General features: G+C 42.0%; 1 protein-coding gene across 2 annotated transcripts in view; it reads left to right on the top strand.

Annotated features, from left to right (window-relative positions):
• The first annotated feature begins 344 nt into the window (after window positions 1-344).
• Window positions 345-20,657, top strand: part of LOC145343918 (mitochondrial glutamate carrier 1-like) — a 117,052-nt gene continuing 96,739 nt past the window's right edge. Inside the window, exon 1 of one of the 2 annotated variants that reach the window (XM_080190449.1) lies at window positions 345-422. The gene's annotated coding sequence lies outside the window, so the exon portion shown is untranslated. Of the gene's footprint in view, window positions 423-5,867; window positions 5,923-20,657 lie in introns of those variants that run through there. The other variant, XM_080190450.1, reaches the window with a different exon arrangement.

The following is a 20,657-nucleotide window of genomic DNA, read 5'->3' as shown; positions in this document are numbered from 1 at the left end:
TAACAGATTGGGAGGACACAGTAAGAAGGGTTTGCCTGCTGTAACAGCAGCACAAAGCATTGCTGCTTGGAAGACTCGCTGGAAGCTCTACACACACAGTCTGACTGTCCAATGTTGCTCTGGCGCCTGACCCTGTAGCTCGCGCAGTCTCGCGCTACTTTCCTGCAGAGCCAACCGAGCGGACTGAGATGCGCGCGTGCACGCCCCTCTGGCTTGCGAGCGCGCACTCGCACTCATGCGCGCGCGGGGAGCGGGCGCTCGCTGTCCTTTGACTTGCGCGCGCGCACTCACATTTACACACGCACCGGGGGACGGGTGCGCGCTGCCAGCCTGGGTGTGTGGACGTCGGGAGCAGCCATAGCAAATCCTGTGTCCAGATGGTATATTTTTTGCAGAGTGAGGGAGCAGGCAGGCTGGCTGAGGTAAGAAACGCCTGGGCGAAATGCAATGGTTAATGACAGCAGAATAATGCAATAAGGGGAGGAAGGCGGAGCTCATTTATAATTATATAGTCTATTTGTTGTTTAGGTTGCCTCTTGTGCGCTCACCTAGCGGTTTTATGAATCGAGTCGTAATTTGGTTGCAACACAGTTACACACACAATCCCGAGTGAGGGATTGATACATCAGCAGGCTCACACATATTGAAGTAACCCAGTCCACCTTGTGGGAACCGATGCCTGTATATTTTCTGTAAATGCATTGGTTTGTTTTCCCCCACCGCTTTTTTTTTTCATTCCCCGTTAACATTTAATGTAACGGCAGCCCAGCAATCCTGAGGCGATTAAAGGTGGATTTTTTTTATTACGGGATAGTGGAAAGCTGCAGTGAGAGAGAGAGAGAGAGAGACACACACAGACTAACTGTGGAAGGAACCACAAATCCCCCTCATTTTATCCAGTAGCAGACGTGTCAGCCTATTTTACTTCACCTATTTTTTTCTCTCCACTTGTGGGTTCACAGTGCTTCAAGTAATCTCTTGCTAACCGAGTTGGCAATGAATGAGTGAGGACAGTAACAATGGCTGCTGAAACAAGACTGAGAAATATTCCTGATTGTGTCCACAGATTGCACCGTATTATGTGAAGGAAAAAGAGTGTCCTGCATTTAGACTTTGATTCCGGTCATTTTGTGAGACAGTATTTGTCCCCCCCCATTTAAAACTGATGGGTCCGTTTATTTTTTAATTAAACTGCTTTGTTGACGTAGGGTTGGTTGGAGGAGGCAGTGTGAAATCTCGAGAACTCCGGGAACTAGGCTTTGCATTTGGGCATAGTTTGGAATTTCACTCTAAGTCAACAAACGTGTTCCTACCTTCACACTAGTAATAGCCTTACAAGGATGATGAAATAAAACGGAATGATGAGCATGCAGTTTTTTTTAACTCTTCTTGCGACCCATTAAACTTTGCTCACCTCACTGAACCGTGCAACATAGGTCAATAGCGATAATCTGATGGAGGCTGATAAAATTAGCTTTTATTATATCTTGTGAAATATTTCTCAGCTTTATATAGTGGAACTTTCACGTTGAGATACTTAAAGGCAAACTGATTTTGTTCACTGGTCCTATTACGAGTGTTTCAGATTTAGTGAAATTTTGAAGGGAAAGGTTTATATCTATGAACCTTGCTCAGGTACGTTCTACTTATTGAAATTTCTGTGCTAATATTTGACACATTATTTACAGATGGCTTAACTCTCACATGTCTGTGGTGTTTGCAGCCATCATATTCTGTGGTTTTTTTTAGAGCAAAGTTATGATCCAACATCATTTTGGAGTGGTTGATTTGTGTTTTTCTGGCTGAGATTGCTTCTTGAGAGACCATGAGTGTGAGACTTCAGCCACACGAGTGAGAGGAGCGGTGAGGTGGTGTGAACCTTGTGCTTTAATTGTCTGCAGTCTGTCAGAGAAGGATGAAACCGAGGAATGCAAGGAGAATAGTTTTGAGATCCTGGAGAAAGGCAAATCAGGGTATGGTGGTATTGGTCTGATCTTGACCATGGATGCTGGTTTCTCACAGTCAAAGATGTTAGATTCTGCTTTCAGTACGGTGTTTATGTAACCTGTTTTAGAATTAGATTCTGTGACTTGGGCTATCCTTGTTAAAACATGAAAATCAATAGCCTTGGTTCTGAACTTATTGAGAATGTAGGTGAACAAAGGCCAAATCGAGTGCTTGAAACACAGAAAGAAACAAGAGAGAAGTTCACAAGAATGCTGATCATATTTTAATAAAAGCAAAATGATAGAGCTTGGGAGGTAAGAGCCAAAATATTTGAAATTTGTCTATTAGTAAATAGATCTTTTTTATTTTTTATCAGAGGTGTTCAAAAAGCTCACCTATGTAAAACCCCACCATACTAAGTATATCTTATATCCCTATAACTGACGAACTGGAAGGATGTGATAGTAACAATTCTGCAGTTACATGGTGGCAGTGTGCATAATTAAAAAAAAATTATCTTTCATCCAATTAATTGGAGACATAGGTTAGCAACAGCAGATATCAGGAATCTTTTCTCAGGATGTACTTGGTTGTCTCTTTTCTTTGAGCTGCTTAAGATTTTTTAAATTCTTTCCTGGGATGTGTGCATTGTTGGCAAGGCAGTGTTTTCTTGCCCAATCATAATTGTCCTTGAGAAAGTGGTGGTGAGCTGCTTTCTTAAACTGCTGCGGTTCATCTGCTCCAGGTACACCCTTTATTTCTAACAGAACTGAGTTCCAGGATTTTGACTTAGTGACAGTGAAGGAATGTTGTGAAGATAAACTTTCAAATCAAATGACTGCCCTTGAGGTCAAGGGCAGTCATTCTCGCCTCATTTCTGGAGCTTGGCTCTTCTGTCCATGTTTGAGCCAAGGCTGAAATGAGGTCAGGAGCTGTGTGGCCCTGGTGGATCCCAAACTGAGTGTCACTGAGCAGGTTATTGTTAAGCGGATGCCACTTAATAGTGCTGTTGATAACATCTTCCAGCATTTACTGATAATCAACAGTACGCTGATGTGGCAATACTAATTGACTGGATTTGATCTGTCCTGCTTTTTATGTACAAGACATACATGGGCAATTTTCTACATTGTCGGGTAGATTTCAGTATTGTAATTTAGCTAGGGGGTGGCAAGTTCTGGAGCACAAGTCTTCAGTGTGTCAAGGCCCATAGCCTTTGCAGTATCCAGTACCTTTTTAACCATTTCTTGTTATTATGTGGAATGAATCAAGTTGGTTGAAGACTGAGATGTATGATGCTGGGTACGTCTGGAGAAGGCCAAGATAGATCATCCCCTCGGAACTTCTAGCAGAAGATTGTTATGAATGCTTCAGCCTTGTCTTCTGATGTATAGGGCACCCCATCATTGTGGATGAGGATATTTGTGGAGCCTCCTCCTCCAGCGAGTCATTTAATCTACCACCACTATTCATAGCTAGGTGTGGCAGGACTGCAGAATTTAGATCTGATCTGTTGGTTGTGGGCCCACTTAGCTCTGTCTTATCACTTGTTGCTTATGCTTTTTGGCATGCAAGTAGTCCTGAGTTGCAACTTTGCCAAGTTGACACAGCATTTTAGTTATACCTAGTCCCACTCTTGGCATGCCCTCCTGCACTGAAGGGTTGTAATCTTACTCTGGTTCAAAATCCAGTTTAAAACATCAGAGTAAAGCTCACTCAATTTATCACAGTCATTGAGTATAGATTAGATTAACCTCAACATTGTATTTATGGTAGTTATTACCGTGTATCATTTTACCTCCAGCCTACCACTGCGCCTTCAACAAAATGCCACCTGGTTCCTAAAATCACTGGTGATGTTCAACATATGCTACATGCCTTCCAATGCTCTATCTCATCCAAGAGATTAATTTTGATGTATGACCATATGGTAATATTGGTTGACTATGTTATCCTAGAGGCCTACATAGGCAGTCTGGATTTGTAACCACTGTTCTGCACTCTGCATACCCACCCCAGAGTTCACTGCATAGTGATCAGGAACGAATTTAATTGAGGCTGATTGAGATGCCTCAGGTATTGCTTTGTCTGACATTGACATAAAGGAAGAATCAAACCAGGTTTAGTCATCAACATGTAATAGACTATACAGGCTTATTATTTCTCCAATAATAGTATATACTATTAAAATGTTTGCATAATTATGTTTCGTTGTGTGTGCCTTTTAGATTTCAGCAGATTCCATGGCAACTGTCAATGTCTACTGCTCGCTGTTATTGATGTGCAATGACCTCCATTTTGACAAGATTAGCAAATGTGATAATCAGTGCAAACTTATCACTTGATAGATTACTGGGAAGTAATGCCTTCAGCATACATTATTTTGAATAAGAATGCAGAGAGATGAAGTCTGAAAAACACAGAGGTTAAACTGCATTATTAGCCATGCAAGTGTGATGCTGTCACCCCATTATAATCCAATTTATATCTGATTTAGGCAGAATCTTCATATTGCAGGGCAAATTGATTTATCACAGCATTGTTGACATTTGTTAAATTTCCTGCTATGAAAATGTAACTCCTCAGATCTGATGCAGCAAACATCACAAAAAATTGTCAAGTGGATTTGCTGTTGTGTACTACAAGTACGATTCTGTATCCATGCCCTGAGTGGATGCCGTGAAAGCTGGCATATGGGAGAGACGGAAGTATGTTCACACTCTTCTGGACAGAATGTGAGGGGGAGGCCAAATTAGATCTCATTCCACAATGCAACTCCCAAGTGTTAAGATCAGAGATACAAAGTTTAGTTTTGTTTCACAGGTTCAAGGTGCTAGAATAGAGAAACTTTCTTACATGCCATGTTGATGAGATTTCTTCAATGCACGGTGGAAGAATTTATATACCTCAAGATGTCCCATAGCACCTCACAACCAATGAAGTACAAAGGATTGAAACAATTTCACTGGTCATTACAGACCATTCATTGCTCCAGCTCCTACTCATTTTGCGGCATTCTGGTAAAGAGAAATGATAGGATATAAAAAACAGCCAATTGTGATGGTAATAAGGAACTGATCCGAATAAAAATTTGTATTGTTCTTGTTGGCAATTTAATATTTTTAGTTCAATTTAACATTTACTCTTAACTGCACCAGTTGCAGTTTGTATGCTACACCTTCCTGCAGAACAGTGAGGGTCTCTGATGGTGAAAGAGATCATTTATCCTTGATGGCCATAATTTCTTACTCCTTTGTTGCTATTTTTGACAGTCTTAGTCTTATCCTCTGTTGAAAGTAAACAGTCATCTTAACTGAACCTGTAAAGTTATTTCTTAAATATTTGAGGAGTTTGCAAGAGATGCTACCTCCCCTTTAGAAACTGCAGCATGTGGCTGCCTAAAACACGCCTTCAGATCCTAGAATGCAATTGAACTATCCAATGCCTGTTTAGGTTCCCTTTTTGGAATTAGTTGGCAATGTGCAGAGTCAGACCTGCTCTGCTAGAGATTTTTCTGACAGCCTTATCACTTCAGAAATTGTGTAGACATAGGATGAACAGAAGTACTCCTAGAACTTCATAACAGTTGCAATAAACTTGCTTGTTTCTGGCATCACTCCACCCTTGGCTCCCCAGGACTTGCCTTTGGGCTGCTACAGCTGAGACAAGTGGCCTGACATTTTTCAAAAAGAGGCAAGCTACCTGCAGAAATGTGACAGGCACCAGTCTTGGAGCTCACATGCAGCGTAGCTGATTACTGGATACAGACAGCTTAGCTCCGCAATGTCACTTAACTCCAACCACAGAAGGAAACGATAATTCCAGTGGTGATACAACAGAGGCTGCATGGGATGAAATGAATCGTCCCACCGGTGTTCGCTCGCTTAGCTTTCTTTTAGTCCATTGCATATACTAAGGTATCTAGGCATGAGGTTATCTTGGTCTGGATTCAAATTCAAGCCAGAGCAGTAGCAGGTTAGATGTTTACGTTTGTGTATATGTGCATGCATATATTTATAATGAAATTATCATGTATTGAATTGTCCTTTTAACTGGTTGTGAGGACAAAATAAATTAAATATATTTTATCACTGGAGTTGGGGGCGAAAGTAACAATTTTAAACCTCAGTGAATTTATGTTGTTTTGCTGGTTGATGTGGTTTGTTAGGAATGCGAGGTATGTGTGATTGTGATAGGGTGTTATACATTTATGCAACGGGAATAAAAGAAACCTTGAGGGCTGGGGATGAGTGGAATAAAGGTTGACAGCATACAGTAGGGAGCTGAGAATGCAGCAGAGAATTCATTAAGGGAAGATTGTTGACCATCGTATGAGAAAGGATTTGGGGTAAGAATGGCTGAGCAGGGGCTAGTATGGATGACAGGCGAAGATTCTGCTATTTTTGGCTTTTGAGGAGAAGAAGTTGTAACAATGTTTGAAAATGTCATTGACCTGGATGACAGGGAGCTAGCTGGTTTTGTTGATTGTGTCATACGATATATGATTCAGTGTATACAATATTAATTAGTTAATGGTAGTCCAACCTGATTAACCGACCTTTTGATTGGGACAGTCACACTGCATTAACTAAATTCAGTTATGTTTAAAATGAAAATGACAGTGCTCCTTTTTGAGTTGAAAAATGCTGGGATTGTGATTCACTGGGATTCTACTTGTTTAATTATGTACAAAAGCTGTCTTTATCTATTACAAGTCATCTGGAAAACAATTCTCCCAAACACGACTAGAAAAAAGCCCAAATCAATTTGGGAAGAGAAAATAACACACAATTGGGGCAGTGTTTGGTTTGTGATATGATTTAGTTTCAGTGAGATTCTACATAGAATAGCAACATGCTGTTTATTCAATCTGGAGCTGGCTTTCCTTTTCATTGTGCAAAAAACCATTTTTAAAAAAGAGATCTCTCGATTTAGAACAACTATCCAAGCACATAACCAGACCACTGCTTTGTAAAACAATTCTTTTTCTTAAAATAACTGGAATTCATCAGCGTGCTCATTTCCAAAGTTGCAGAACTTTCACTGGGTGGAGATTTATAATTTTCAGATGGAACATTTGTTCCACTTGAAACTAGAACCAAGACAATCACTGCGGTGGTGTTCATTCAATATACCTTCCATTATTCTCTGTTTCTTAAAGGTATAACTTTCTGCTGGACTGTGCTTCCACAAGGCTTTGTAGATTCCAAATACCCTCACTCAGACTTGTCCATATGTGACAGTGAGTAGTGGAATTGTGATCTACTAGAATGGTGGTTGTGGGGACAGATTAAACATTGACCTGAATTGTTGATTTTCTTGTACAGGATACTTTTTTTTAAACTCAATTTTAGAAATTCTTTTAAGATGACTTGTGCAAAATAAAAAGATCATTCGTGTGTGTGTGTGTGTGTGTGTATATATATAAATACATTAACCATCATACTAGTGAATCACAATCCCATTATTGATCTTCCAAGAAGAATGAAGGAAAGAACTGCACAGGAAGAGGCCCTTCGGCCCCTCAAACCCATGCAGGTCATGATGCCCTAACTAAACTTAAGAAAATTCTGGAAGCCAGGTAAATAAGAAACATTGAAGGAATAAATAAAAAACATTGTCATTTTTATTTTAAATCAGATGCAGTGCAAAACTCACAGAAATGAGCGTAACTGTTCCAATTGAAGGTTCATTTAATTAGCTATTTAATGGCCTAAATGTTAAGCTTGGGTCATATGGTGTTGCCGAGCATCATTGCTGTTTCTGCTCCTCCCCAACTAATCTTGTGTTTATCTGAGATCTTGGCATGCACATTTGTCCAGCAAGAGTCACCAGATATCAATCTTTATCGGTTCATTTACGGGATGTGGGTATTGCTGGGTAGGCCAGCATTTATTGCCCATCCCAAGTTGCCCTTCAGAAGACGGTGGTGATAACTCCTGGCCTCAACACCCGCGATTCTGCCTGTTTAGGACTTTGATGTTTACAGTGGCACCACTAACTTCCTCCAAAGCTAAAATTTGCTGACTAGCATAAACAGGGAAGTGGAGGCTAAATCTTCCTGGTGTGTACTAGTTACAAAAAGGCAATTAAACGATAGTGGGAACTTAAGCTTACAGAGTTGTAAAAGCAGCGAGACCATTCTTACGGAAATTTGTTCCATAAATATTTATGCACCTCGACAATCGGGTTTCTCCATTTTGTAGTTGCACGCCACAAAAACAATAATGAAGAACAACTACTGAATTAATTTCAGTGCTCAGGTATTCTCCCATTCCCATCACAGCATTAACAAGCTTCAACATTTCACTGAACTCAACATGCTTTCTGTTCCTTAAGAATTGTAGAGCATCACGTAATTCACATTAATCTTTGAATAGCATGTATTGCTGAATCATCAATTTTGGTACATAACTGTTTCTGCAGGGATACGGATTTAGGCCTGTACTGCCTATTAACATTCTCACAGTTGAAAGTTCACCTCCCTACTCAAGTCTAGCCCACATATATCATACATTGCAAATATTATCATGTTAAGTTGCTTATCTTAAGTGTAAGAAATGAGGTGGCTTACTTTCAGTGGGGTTTTCACCATTATTGCTGGCATGAGCTGATAAGCGAGTCATGTTTCTGAAAAAAATTCACAGATGAGTAATTTCCCTTTTAAGAGATCTCCAATGCCCTGACATACAGACATGAAGGGTTTCCAATGTGACCTGATCTCTTACTTCATATAAGCCTTGGAGTATTTGATTCATTTTTTTCAGATGGGGGAAGGAGACGATGAGACAGTGTTTGGAAGTGGGGTGGAGTAGGTGTCTTCACATATACCTTCAGCCTGGAGCTGTGACAGGAAGGGGCAGGGAAAGTTGGGAAATCACTTTTTTTTTATTGTATGTTACTGTGACCCCCTCTCAGAAAGAGGGCTGACCCTGAATGCAGAATGATGGAATGCTTTCTCAAAAGCAAGTTTTGCTTTTACCTCCTGTGATGGAGAAAGCCAGGAGGTGAGGATTTTTTTGAGCTTTTCCTTACTTGACTACTGACTGATCATCCAACATCAAGAGAAAGAATTAAAGGCTGGCGTTCTTTTGGAAACTTTGGCTATAACTGTGACGGATGCTGGAACAGGACAGTTGAGTGACCTGTCAAGCATCTAAGGTCTAGAGCACTGATCATTGCATTAGGCTTTCACCAGCAAAAGATCTTTTGGAGCGCATCTATGATATTCTTGGGATGAATCTGCAGAAAGATTGTAACATGACACTTCCAAAATGTACACCTCTCAAAATAAATGGCCTCCTTCTGTGCACTGTAGGAATTCTATGATTTTATCTCTGTCTTAAAAGAGAGATCTCATATTTTTCAACTGTGTCCCCAAGTTCTAATCTTTCCCACAGTAGGAAATATCTTCCAGGGTATCCTCCCTATCAAGTTTCTTTAGGATCTTGTATGTTTCAATAAAATTACCTCTCATTCTTCTAAACTCTGTTTTCCACAGTCCTTTTTTCCTGTCTGGAGCCTGTTTCTCCACTCTCTTTTCTCAACTTAACTGGGACCTGTTTCTGTCTCCTCTCTTTGTCCACTACCTGGGACTTCCTTTGGGGTTTCTTCTTGTCCTCCTCCCCTTTTTGGGACCTCTCCCTGACTCCCTCCTTGTCCTTGACTATAACACTAGTCTTTCATGGTTCTCTGATCCAGCTTTTGCACTTTTTCCTCTCTTTTTCTGTGCAGGCACCTGAAAAAATCAAAGATGCAGTTCTGATGAATTGTGCATGTGCTGCCTGCTCCCAGACTGCATTGTGGGAAGTCAGGGGTTAGTTGATACTTTGAGTTTCTGAACTCCATGCTCATCATTGAGGTCAGTTTAGATTTCATAATGCCTAGCAGTGATTGGTAACAGTCTCTCTGACTCTGGAAGATGTCACAGGTGAACCTGATTCTGCTCCCCACTTGGACTTGAGCAGGACCTCTAAGCAGTGAATAACAGCTGGAACTCTGGCTGCTTTATCCTGCACAAGCTAGGTGGCCAACTGTAGTGTCCTAGCTAAGGTCAGGTAATGTGGCAAGCTGGCTGTTGGTTAAATGGGACATTGTTGCATTAGTCACAAATTTTATGACTTCGACACCTCTGTGTTTATGTCTGTATAATATATTGTTTAGATGGATGAGATCCCATTTTAAAACATGAAATTGAAGGATACAAACCTATAACCTGACTTTCTTCAAAAGCATTACAACTATAAATTGCTATGTTCTGTTACATACCTTTATTTCTAAAAGTTTGAGAATCAAATGTTAGTTCCATGATCATGGTTTTAACATGGAATTTAATGTAATAGGCTGTGGATTAAGGGAATACTTTTACGGTTTTTTAATCTACAATAATCAGGTATTATTGTACCTACAGAGGCATCCCATTAGTACTGTAAATGAGTTGATGCTAGTACTTTTGGAGGTCTCTAAGGAAAAGATTTCAGGAGATGTGTTTCTTAAGAAGCCTCCTGAGACAAAAGGTGAATATAAACGGTGGCTTATTATAACAATGGGTGCTGACACCTCTGATTTTCACATTTGTAGGTCTGTATAGAACCCCTCCCCGCCAACAACAGAGAACTTAATGGTCAGAAACTTAAAAGTTGATAGTAGAACCTTTCCATAGTCATGTGCATTATGTTTGTTTCCTGTATTACATTGTGGGGTGCTAGCTAACTGATACCAATCATAAACAGGGTATAATTTATCCCACTAGCAAGTTCGTCACATTGTAGAATGTTTTAGCTGATTGTTTGTAATGCAAGTATGACTGAAGGTGCTTCCTTTTCTCTTCTACCTGTTTGGTTTAACTCAGTTTTACTACATTTTTGTAAAGTGGCTCTGAAGGACAAAAGATTTATACTCAGAAAATACCATAATTATACAACCTGAATGTCAGTCCCCTGTGTCTCATTGTTTTTGCTTCAAATATAGAAATTTAGTTGCAAACCAAGAGTAATGTATTACCCTTATGATTTAGGATCATCACAAATTCAGTATTTGGATGGCAGAGTGCAGAGTTTTTTCTGACTGGGGAAAGATGCAGACCCATATAAGGACACATTTGCTGAATCTGTACCACTTTTAGCAAGTATTGTTCTCAAACTCGAGGTAGCAGTATAAGCTACATTATCATTTTGCAGCTTGTTTCTGGTATACATAGTTCAAGAACTTACCTGTTGAAAGGCTGTTTGTTCAATAGAAGTATAATCTGTAAGGCTGATTTTACAATATTTAAAATGATTGCAAGAAGACTTTGGCTGTGTGCAAGCTCCACATACTGTTATGGCCCAACCCTGTAGCCCTCAGTTACTTTCATTGTAACTTGTTGTTTCCAATGGACTCGTATTTGGAAAGAAAGCTGTACCATAGGATATCTTGTTTTTTAGGATATAATTGACTCTTTAAGTCCTTTACAGGCAATCATATCAATATAGTTTTGTTAGATTGCAGTTGGAACACGACAGAATGTGTTCTGGGACCTTTTTTTTTCCACAATTATAATTTCCAACCCATTATCTTTCAGCTAATGTATCAGTGTGTGTCTTTTGATTATATGCTTGAGTGAACACAATGGAAACTGGTACAGCGTAGCCCTTCAGAATGTGATCTCGTTTCGGAACAGCCGTTTCCAATATTAGCAACAGACTGCTCATTAATTAGCAAAATACAAGGCTGACCAAATGTAGAGAGCAATAGGTTCAATTACAGTTTAATGATTTCAAGCTATGATGCTTACTAACATTTGATGAGCGTCATGACACAAACCCGTATCTTGCTCAAGGACTGTTTTCAGGCATGCTACAACATGTTGTACTGAACCTCAGAGTGATGGAACATGGGCTGCACCTGCTGTTCCCCGTACAGTGAACTTCTTACTTCACTATTCTTGTTTGGCAGATGGAGGATGGGCACTTTCCCACAGCAGTGACTCCTCAAATACTGAAGCAGCCTATGTCCAAATGTAGCAAGATCTGAACAAAATCCAGCCTTGGGCTGACAAGTGGCAAGTAACATTCATGCCACGCAAGTGCCGGACAATGACCACCTCCAACTAGGAAGAGTCTAATCTTCACCCTTTGACGTTCAATGGCATTGCTATTATGAATCCCCCACTATCAACACAGCGGGAGGTTACCATTGACTAGAAACCAAATTGGACAAGCCATATAAATACTGTGCCTACAAGAGCAGGTCAGAGGCTAGGGATCCTGCAGTGAATAACATACATCTTGACTTTCATAAGCTTGTCCACTACCTATTAGGCTCAAGTCAGGTATATGATGGAATTTGCCTGGATGAGTGCAGCTCCCACAACACTTGAGAAAAAGCAGTCCACTTGATTGGCACCCGTTCCACAAATACCACCAACAAATGTGGCAGCAGTGTGTATCAACTACAAGATGCACTCAGGGACCCACCAATACCCCTTGGGCAGCACCTTCCAAACCCACAACCACTGTTATTTAGAAGGGCAAGAGCAGCTGGCACATGGGAACATTACCAACTGAAAGTTCCCCACCAAAGCATAAATCATCTTGACTTGGATCTTTCTCACTGTTCCTTCACTTCACTGGGTCAAAATCCCAGAAATGCCTCTTGAACAGCACTGTGGGCTGAAGTGGCTCAAGATGACAGCTTGGCATCGCCTTAACAGCAATTAGGGATGGGCAGTAAATGTTGGCCTGGGCAGTGATGCCCATTTCCAAAAATGAATTTATGTAAACAACACGACAAGTAAATATTCAGTTCAATACATTCTTAATTTTGACTACCTTATAGTCACTGAATTACAAACTGAATTAGTTATTTTAATTGGGCCATTTCTTTTGTGATAAGGAGTCCCTGATCATACTGCTTCCTAATAGCTTTGGCACTTCTTACTGGAGAGCAAGGATAAGAAGTGACATGATGGCATAGTGGTTTGCACTGCTGCCTCACAACACCAGGTACCCAAGTTCAATTCCAGCCTTGGGTCACTGTCTGTGTGGAGTTTGCACATTCTCCCCTTGTCTGTGTGATTTCCTCCCACAGTCCAAGGGTGTGCATATTAGATTGATTTGCTATGCTAAATTGACCCTAGCGTCAGGGGGATTAGCAGGGTAAATATGTGGGGTTATGGGAATAGGGCCTGAGTGGGATTGTGGTTGGTGCAAACTCAATGGGCTAATCGAGGGATTCTATGAGAGACAACAACACTAAAGTCACACTTGGTCAACATCTCTCAACTGCGAAGCTTGTGATTGGTTTCTCATATTATGGATTATTGCTGGAAAAAAAACATTTTGTCAAGGCTTTTCAGCAAAACTGAATTTTTGTACCACCAAATGTCTATAAAATGGAATATTGATTCTGATAGGGCACATTGTTCCCAGACTGAACTATGAGTGAAAGTAATTAATTGTATGGAGCAAATCCGAGACCACAATGCAAAGAAGTTACTCAATTATTTGTGTCTTCAGATTCCATAATTTGCAAAATAATTCTAATTGGGAGACTGACTCCTGAACAGGAGGAAACCCTTTACACAATCAAGATTTGTGACACCTATTATCCACAATTTAAGATCAGCATCACAAATGTAATATCATTGCAATCAAAAAGAACAAGCTTTTTATATTTAAATTTTTCATTTTTAACGTTGGGAAAGAGCAGACTCTTCCTCGATTCCTCAGCAATCTAGCATTAAATCCAGGTTTTGATGGCAGAGTGAACATAGAACACTACAGCGCAGAACAGGCCCTTCGGCCCACGATGTTGCGCCGACCAGTTCAAAAAAAACAATGACCCTCTAACCTAAACCAATCCCTTTTCATCCATAAACCTATCCACGGATCTCTTAAACACCCCCAAACTGGGCGCATTTACAACTGCAGTAGGCAGGGCATTCCAATCCCTCACCACCCTCTGGGTAAAGAACTTACCCCTGACATCCGTCCTATAACTACCCCCCCTTAATTTAAAGCCATGCCCCCTCGTGCTAGCTTTCTCCATCCGAGGGAAAAGGCTATCACTATCCACCCTATCTGAACCTCTAATCATCTTATATGTTTCAATAAGATCCCCTCTTCGCCACCTTCTTTCTAGCGAAAACAACCCCAAATCCCTCAGTCTCTCCTCATAGGACCTCCCCTCCTTACCAGGCAACATCCTAGTAAACCTCCTCTGCACCCTCTCCAAAGCCTCCACATCCTTCCTATAATGTGGGGACCAGAACTGCACACAGTACTCCAAGTGCGGCCGCACCAGAGTTGTGTACAGTTGCAACATGACGCTGCGATTCCTAAATTCAATCCCCCTACCAATAAACGCCAAGACACCGTATGCCTTCTTAACAACCTTATCTACTTGATTCCCAACTTTCAGGGATCTATGTACACATACACCTAGATCCCTCTGTTCAGAGTCCTCCCATTAGCCCTGTACTCGACACATCTGTTATTCCTGCCAAAGTGAATTACCTCACACTTTTCCACATTAAACTCCATCCGCCACCTCACGGCCCAGCTCTGCAACCTGTCTAAGTCACCCTGCAAACTACGACACCCTTCCTCACAATCTACCACACCTCCGACTTTGTCATCAGCAAATTTACTAATCCACCCAACTATACCCTCATCCAGATCATTAATAAAAATTACAAACAGCAGTGGCCCCAAAACAGATCCCTGAGGCACACCACTCGTAACTGAACTCTATGACGAATATTTACCATCAACCACCACCCTCTGTCTCCTATCTGCTAGCCAATTCCTGATCCAATTTCCTAGATTACCCTCAATCCCATACATCTGCATTTTCTGCAGAAGCCTACCATGGTGAACCTTATCAAACGCCTTACTAAAATCCATATATACCACGTCAACTGCCTTTCCCCCATCCACCTCTTTGGTCACTTTCTCAAAAAACTCAATAAGGTTAGTAAGGCACGACCTACCTGCTACAAAACCATGCTGACTATCTCCAATCAATTCATTACTCTCCAAATAACTATAAATCCTATCCCTAATAATTTTTTCTAAAATCTTGCCCACAACAGAAGTAAGACTCACCGGTCTATAATTCCCGGAGAAGTCTCTGTTCCCCTTCTTAAACAATGGGACAACATTCGCTATCCTCCAATCTTCCGGTACTATACCTGAGACCAACGACGACCTGAAGATCAGAGCCAGAGTCTCTGCAATCACCTCTCTTGTCTCCCAGAGAATCCTAGGGTAAATCCCGTCCGGACCAGGGGACTTATCTATTTTCAAACCCTCAAGAATATCCAGCACATCCCCCTTATCAACTGCAATACTGTCTAGTTTACACCCCTGCAACCCAGTGTTCTCCTCAGCTACATTCATGTTCCCCCTGTGTGAACACCGAAGAGAAATATTGGTTCAATGCCTCACCAATCTCTTCCGGTTCCACACACAACTTCCCTCTGCTGTCTGTAACTGGCCCTAATCTTGCCCTAACCAACCTTCTGTTCTTAACATACCTATAGAACGCCTTCGGATTCTCCTTAATCCTATCAGCCAAAGTCTTCTCATGTCCTCTTTTAGCCCTTCTTAATTCACTCTTCAACTCCCTCCTAGCCAATCTAAAGCTTTCTAGTGCACTACCTGAGCCCTCAAGTCTCATCCGGACATGAGCCTCCTTTTTCTTTTTAACCAACGAATCAACTTTTTTAGTGCACCACGGTTCCCTAGCTCTACCAATTCCTCCTTGCCTGACAGGGACATACATATCAAGGACTCGCAGTAGGTGCTCCTTGAAAAAACTCCACATTTCGGACGTTCCCAGTCCCTGTAGTCTCCTAGTCCAACCTATGCTTCCTAATTCTCTCCTAATAGCCTCATAATTACCCTTCCCTCAGCTAAAACTACTGACCCAAGGTTCATGCGTATCCCTTTCCATCACTAAGGTGAATGTAACCGAATTGTGGTCACTATCACCAAAATGCACCCCAACTTCCAAGTCTAGCACCTGGTCTGGCTCATTTCCCAGCACCAAATCCAATATAGCCTCACCTCTAGTTGGCCTATCAACATACTGAGTCAAAAAACCTTCCTGCACGCTTTGTACAAAAACTGCCCCCTCTAACGAGCTAGAGCTATAGCAATTCCAATCAATATTAGTAAAGTTAAAGTCCCCATAACAATTACCCTATTACTTTCACTCCTAACCAGGATCGTCTCTGCAATCCTTTCCTCAACCTCTCTAGAACTTTTTGGAGGTCTATAAAAGACTCCCAACAGGGTGACCTCTCCTCTCCTATTTCTAATCTCCGCCCATACTACCTCAACAGACAAGTCCTCATCAAACTTCCTCTCTGACACTGTGACACAGTCCTTGACTAATAATGCTACCCCTCCCCCCCTTCTACCTCCTCCTCTACTCCGACTAAAGTATTTGAACCCCAGAACCTGCAACAACCATTCCTGACCCTGCTCTATCCACGTCTCTGAAATGGCCACAACATCAAAGTCCCAGGTACTGATCCACGCTGCAAGTTCATCTACTTTATTGCGAATACTCCTCGCATTAAAGTATATGCATTTCAAACCCTGCTCCGCCCCACCCCCACGATGCCGTGCATTGCAGTCCCCATCTATGCCTCCCTCACTTTCACCCCCTCTACTCAGGATCCCACCCCCCCATCCGAATCAGTTTAAACCTCCCTGCATAGCCTTTGCAAATTTACCCCCCAGGATATTGGTTCCCCTCCTATTCAGGTGCAGCCCATCACTCTTATAGAGGTCCCACCTTCCCCAAAATGAGCCCCAATTTCTCAAGTTCCTGAACCCCTCCCTCCTGCACCATCCCCTCAGCCACGAGTTCAAACTTTCCCTCTCCCTATTCCTCTCTAAACTATCCCTTGGCACAGGCAAGAGTCCAGAGATAACCACGCTTTCTGACTTGGCCTTTAGTTTCCACCCCAATTCCATAAATCTCTGCTTAATATCCCCTTCCCTTAACCTCCCAATGTCATGCGTCCCCACATGAACTATAACTTGGGGTTGATCTCCCTCTCCCCTAAGAGTCCTGAATACCCTTTCCGATACATCCCGGACCCCGGACCCCAGTCCCTGGTAGGCAACACACCAGCCCTGAGTCCCTTCCATTACTTCCGACTCTCCTATCCGTCCCTCTAACTGTGGAGTCCCCAATCACTAGGCCCAATCTTTTACATCCCCTAACCACCTGAGCTTTCACGATAGGCTCACCTCCAGAGACCTGCTCCCTTTGGCTATCCCCAGTTGATTCCTCCTCAACTGTAGCCTCCAGGACCGAAAACCTATTTTGGAGGGGAACAGCCCCAGGGGATTGTCCCCCCAATTGCTTCTTTCCCCTCTTCCTGGCATTTACCCAAGACTCATTTCTAGGAGTGACTATCTCCTTATAACTCCTATTGATGTCTGCTTCCGCCTCCCGAATTATGCGGAGTTCCTCTAATTCCACCTCCAGCTCCTTTACACGCTCCTCCAGAAGCTGCAATCGAACACACTTCCTACAAGTAAAATCACCAGAAACACTACTGGAGTCCCTCACCACATACATCCCACATGAGATGCAGCTTACTGCCTGAACTGCCATCCCTGAAACAATTACCAGCAGAAAAAAACAAAAAAAAACTTCCCACACACTTATAATTTAGGTTAGAGGAGGTGGGAGGGTGGGATTCTCTACCAGTGTAGAGGATCGGGTATCCCCTCTGCTCTAATTTATAGGGTCAGGGACCCAAGAAAAAAAAACTACAACTACCGGTAAGCGTCCTAGTGACGACTTCCAGTTTCTAACTAATTTTAAAAAAAACGCCGAAACTCGCGACTTTACACTAGAAATAAAAAGTTAAAAAATACAAACAGAAAATGTACCTATCTTGCTGCCTCCTCACACGCCCAAAAATCGCTGCCTCTCGATGCTGCTCCTCAGGAACAATGAGCAAGTGTGCCTCATTGGAGAATGTTGCAGACCCCAGCTACGAAACTCACAGCTGCTGTCTCTGCACCACGTTTAGCAGGTATTCTTCTCAAACCTAGAACTGCAGTATAACGGGGCCATGAGTTGTATTCTCCTTTGGATCTAGGTAACTTGGATCTGCTAATTAATCTCTTTGCTTAGGGAGACCTTCCTGCATTCAATGGCTTCAGCTGCACCCAAAAATGGCCTGTGTGCCTTACATTTATGGCAGTTGTCTCAAACCCTATTTTGTCTCTTCATATAGTACTGGGACCTTGGGATTTACTTAGATATATGTCTTTTATGGATGCTTTTCTTTTAGCCTGAAATGTTAATTCTGTCTCTTTTTCTCTCCATAGATACTGCCTAACTTGCTGAATATTTCCAGCATTTTCTGTGTTTATTTCAGATTTTCAGCATCTGCAATGTTTTGCTTTTAAGTTAACCCAAGGTGTGATGAAGTTTAGCGTGAAAGCACTGAGAGGGCATGGGATCCAAGGGCCTTTGGCCTTGTGGATCCAGAACTGGCTTGCCTGCAGAAGGCAGAGAGTGGTTGTGGATGGGTCTTTTTCTGAATGGAGGTCAGTCACCAGTGGAGTGCCCCAAGGATCTGTTCTAGGACCCTTGCTGTTTGTCATTTTCATAAATGACCTGGATGAGGAAGTGGAGGGATGGGTAAGTAAGTTCGCTGATGACACGAAGGTCGGTGGTGTTGTGGATGGTCTGGAAGGATGTCAAAAGTTGCAGCAGGACATAAATAGGATGCAGGACTGGGCGGAGAAGTGGCAGGTGGACTTCAACGCGGATAAATGTGTAGTCGTCCATTTTGGCAGAACCAACGGGATGAACAAGTACACTATCAAGGGCAGGAGTCTTAGTAGTGTTGAAGAGCAGAAGGATCTTGGGGTCCGGGTCCACAGGACTCTTAAATCGGCCTCGCAGGTGGAAGAGGTGGTCAAGAAGGCGTATGGTGTACTGGCCTTCATTAATCGAGGGATTGAGTTTAGGAGTTGGGAGGTAATGCTGCAACTTTATAAGACCCTTGTCAGGCCTCATTTGGAGTACTGTGCGCAGTTCTGGTCGCCTCACTATAGGAAAGACGTAGAAGCTATTGAAAGGGTACAGAGGAGATTTACAAGGATGTTGCCTGGACTGGGAGGCATGCCTTATGAAGTTAGGTTGAGGGAGCTGGGTCTCTTTTCCCTGGAGAGACGAAGGTTGAGAGGCGACCTGATAGAGGTTTATAAAATGTTGAGAGGAATGGATAGGGTGGATTCTCAGAGGCTATCTCCCCGGGTTGAAATGGTCGCTACGAGAGGACACAGATTTAAGGTGCGGGGAGGAAAGTACAGAAGTGATGTTGGGGGTAAGTTTTTCACTCAGAGGGTGGTGAGTGAGTGGAATCGGCTGCCATCAATGGTGGTGGAGGCGAACTCGCTGGGGTCTTTTAAAAGACTTCTGGATGAGTATATGGGGTTTTATGGGATTGGGGGTTATAGATAGGTGTTGATGTGATCGGCGCAACTTGTGGGCCGAAGGGCCTGTTTGTGCTGTAGTGTTCTATGTTCTATGTTCTATTTGTCCTGGTATAGGGAGCAACTGGAGCATTGGTTATGATAACCATGTGATTGAAGAATCCTGAACAAGCCACACACTTCCTTTTCATTCAGTTGTCGTGTTTGATTTAACTCCTCTGCATTTTGTTCTACACTCTCCCTCTGCAGATTCCTATCTTTTCTTAAGCCTGCAGCATTTTACTGGCTTCCTCCTATTTCATTTCTAATCCAGGTTTAAAACTTCTGTGACACAAACCCTTTCGCCCTCCCATTTATTTCGTAGAATGACAGGTTCAATGCAGTGGTGAAAAGCAATTTTCTGATTACCTGGATACACTATTGAACCACTAATTGTTTCATCGCTAAGGGAAACAACTTCATATTGCCCACTTTTTGTCTGATTGGCACTGCACTGAGAAACTGACCTATTTTCAAAATGAGCTTAGCTGCATTTTACAATTACTCCAATTGAAATCCTCTGAAAAGTTCTTGGACAGATGATCAGGGAGTCTAAAATGTGGCCCTTGAGGATGGTTTTTTTAATACCTAAGAGTGAAGATTTCCTTTGATATAAGTTTCAAAGTACTTACATAGTTGCATCCAAATGTGAAAAGACTCTAAAAGGTTCATTGCTCGCTCTGCTGAATAAAATCTGATTTCCATTAGAAATGGGCACAACCTCAAAATTATCAAGTATTCTATTTACTCTCGGGTGAAGAGATTAGGTCACTTTTTTTTCTCTCGGTAAACAAATGCATCGATATATCCAAGCTCAATGCTTTACTGACACCCTCAAGCCTGCTTATTTAAAAGAGAAAAATTGAACTAGAAATTGTATTGTCTGCAACTGCAGTCATTCTGATGATATATAAATTTGTTGTTGGAGTTATGTTCTGACTGCCCAACTGTAGCAGTTGCCAGACCATCATCTGGGGGGAAAAAAGTACCTGTTAGACCAACTTTACATTTGTGGTTGCAATCAATGATTCATATGATACCTCTTTCTGTTTGTTTCAGATTATTTCTCTTTTTCTCTCTGTGCTAAAGATATTCTGAATTAGTGACGGACACATTGCCAGTTTTTTCCTGCTAACATTAAACATTGAATACCTTGGCTGCAAGGTCTACCCTGGCCTCTGCATGGAATATCTGCTTCTCATGTACTGTAGT

The sequence above is a fragment of the Carcharhinus amblyrhynchos genome, chromosome 6, assembly GCF_965287045.1.
Source record: "Carcharhinus amblyrhynchos chromosome 6, sCarAmb.v2.hapA, whole genome shotgun sequence".
Lineage (NCBI taxonomy): Eukaryota > Metazoa > Chordata > Chondrichthyes > Carcharhiniformes > Carcharhinidae > Carcharhinus > Carcharhinus amblyrhynchos.
This window is presented reverse-complemented; position numbering and strand designations above follow the sequence as displayed.